This window comes from Setaria italica, chromosome IV (assembly GCF_000263155.2).
Source record: "Setaria italica strain Yugu1 chromosome IV, Setaria_italica_v2.0, whole genome shotgun sequence".
NCBI classification, from domain to species: domain Eukaryota; kingdom Viridiplantae; phylum Streptophyta; class Magnoliopsida; order Poales; family Poaceae; genus Setaria; species Setaria italica.
Window position 1 is genome coordinate 11,200,790 of NC_028453.1, and position 3,187 is coordinate 11,203,976.

Below are 3,187 nucleotides of genomic sequence, written 5' to 3' on the forward strand. Positions count from 1 at the left end.
CAACAACAATTTCAATATTCTTACAAATTTGAAACAAGTTCCAACCTTTAATAACACACAAGAGACGAGTAGTTACTACCCAGTAATCGCCATGTGCATTTCCACAGAACGAACCATATCCAAGTTCAGAAGGCACCACACCTTGTGTTGCCAATATACCACACTTGCATCTATCACTAGGAGAGGACACACATGGCCACGGTGCCTTTCCACTCTCGAACTCCAGCACTTGCTCCTCCGTTGGCCACATTGCCATTGGGCCGTATATATACTCATTGAAATCACACAACGGCCACCCATCCTGCAAAAAAATGGTGACGTGAACTACTCATACGTAAAGTAGCTAGAAAACGCTGCTCCAACTTCCAAGCAATAACATCAAGTAAAAGTATGAACAATATACTGCAAAATTATAACTGCTAGCTACATGACATACTAATATTCTCATAATAAACTTACATGAGTCTTTAGCGAGCATCGAAAGAATGGAGTAAACTTAGGTGGATCCTCTAAGTTAGGACGCATAAGCTTAGCAGGAACACCACACTTGCACATGGGAGGATCCCTCACACGCCTACAAGCAGCCTCCTGCTTCTCCTCCTCGGTCATCCTAGGTGGGTTTGGTGGAGGAGGAACCCAACGCCTAAAGTGATGGTATGGTTTAAGCTCTGTGCTATGATATGGGAATAGGCGGATCCTAGGATCATATTTGTCGGGTCCATCCCCCCCCCCCCCCCCCCCCAACCCCAACCTTGTTTAGTTTTGAGACGGATCATGTTGTGTAGCATCTTGATGGAATTTTTTTTTTCACCTAAGGCCATTCCTATCCTAAGATACTAGCCATAATTTCCACGGGTTCCACATCATCAAGAAACTAGTACTAGACACTACTCTTCCAATACAAACACCACTATTTCATTCTTAAATTTAATACTACTCATCCCTCATCATGTCTTGGATGGTGAGTAGAAACTATGTCCCATGTAAGACTTGGTTTCATTTTCTTTCTTCATTTATTCCCTTGCCATACTACTCATCCCTCATCATGTCTTGGATGGTGAGTAGAAACTATGTCTCATGTAAGACTTGGTTTCATTTTCTTTCTTCATTTATTCCCTTGCCACACCATTTTTTATCATAGGTGGTAGCTCATTTAATTATATGGACATCATTCTAGTCATTGGGTATTTTCTTTTTTTCTCGTACTCAATGGAATTTAGGGACTGAACGAGGAGAGAAGAAGCGCCACATTACGGTTTCGCAGGACAAATAATAATGCTAAGCCACGTCGCAGTCATGCTCTGCAGTGTGCACTGTGCATTCCAGCGGGGCAGAGACAGGATGGCACTTGCCACTTGGAGCATTGCCATTCGCCATGTCAGTATCCCACCCGTAAACAGTCCTTCCATAAAGTTGAAGTGCTTCTATACTTGTGAATGTCTGTCAAGGTCTAGGCCCAGTTTGGGAGGACCGAAAACTTCTGTAACAGTAGAAGTGCTTCTATGCTTCCGTTTAGCATATAAGCCCAAGTCTAATTATATTAGTTTTGTGATTGTTTGCATGTAGCATATGACATTTAGGATAAGTCATTACGAAGTATTTTTACAATAAATCTAGTAAAACCAATCTTATGATGTCGATCTATATAGGTGTGTTAGTGATCAAAGATAGATTTTTTATTGGTTTCATACAAATTTAAATGGACTTTTATGATGAAGATAAGTATTATTCTCTATGCACAAGAAAAAAAATACTAATTGAAATTACATTCCCCTTCTTTTACAAGAAGGTGCCTGAGCACATATTTCGTTATGAGGAAGAAAGTTACACGACACAATTTGGAGAAAACCCTCGAGATGCAGAATTACAAACACCACACTAACGATGGTAAACGACCGAGCAGGAATAAAGGGGAAAAAAACCCACAACGCACCCCACCCAACTGAAAAGGACATTACAAAGCCATACGAAAACAACGAAAACAACTGAAATACACTATGACTACCCGCTACGACCGCCAAAATAGCCCAAGCATCATAAGGCCAACAATGGTACGTTGCGGAGGGGCAAACAAGACGACATCTACAAGGAGAGCATGGCGTCGAGGACGTCCATTCAAAGGACTAAGTTTTCACCGGCCAACAATGGTACGTTGCGGAGGGGCAAACAAGACGACATCTACAAGGAGAGCATGGCGTCGAGGACGTCCATTCAAAGGACTAAGTTTTCACCGGCCAACAATGGTACGTTGCGGAGGGGCAAACAAGACGACATCTACAAGGAGAGCATGGCGTCGAGGACGTCCATTCAAAGGACTAAGTTTTCACCGTACAAAGGCTGAGCGGTGGGGAGAACTCGACAACGCCCCCAACAGGGTAAGTGCGTCCTTCGACATAGCCATTATCGGCACTAGCAAAAACTCGTAGAGTCTTCACACGTGACACCCACACCCCAACTCCACGCACTAAACCACGATGGCCAAACAAGCAACCCTACGACGATAGGGAAGTAGTGTGATGATGCTAGGTAGACCACAATGATGATGAAGAGCACGCAAGGAAAATATGAAGATGAGGGCTCCTTGGAGTAGAAGTGACACGGCTGTGACACAAGCATGGCATAGGAGCTCCCCATCGGGCACTAGTGTATAGTGGCACATGTGATGGGAGAGGGAGCACCCACAGCAACAACGGTGGCAGCAACGACGGCCACCATAAGGTGCCTAATGGTGGGTGGGTGACCCGAAAGGGGCACGGCGGTCCACTCCTATGGTGGAAGCAGATCAACCCAGTAGCCGAAGAGTGAGGAACCGCTAGCTGGGCCTCAGAGGAGAGTGGATCCAAGTCAGGAGGGGATAGTCCGGGAGGGGGCACGGCAACCCACCCCAGCGGTGGAGGGGAACCAAGCCAGCAACTAGGGGAACCACCTTCCCTAGCATGGGACAAAGGAGAACGGATTCGGAGATAGAAGCTCTGAGCGGCCCTCGCAAGCTGCCGGAATAGCTACCGGGTGAGGGGGTGTGAGGGGAGGGAATGGAGAAAGGCTGGAAGAGGGGCGGGGGAGGGAGCACGCCGAGGCCATCTTTGGTCCAGCCGCTGGCCGCCTCTTATCGGAGTTAGGGTTTCGGGTGTTTTTTTGGGATGTTTGCTCTTACTTTGGCGGGGGAATTGATGAATAAAATAACCAT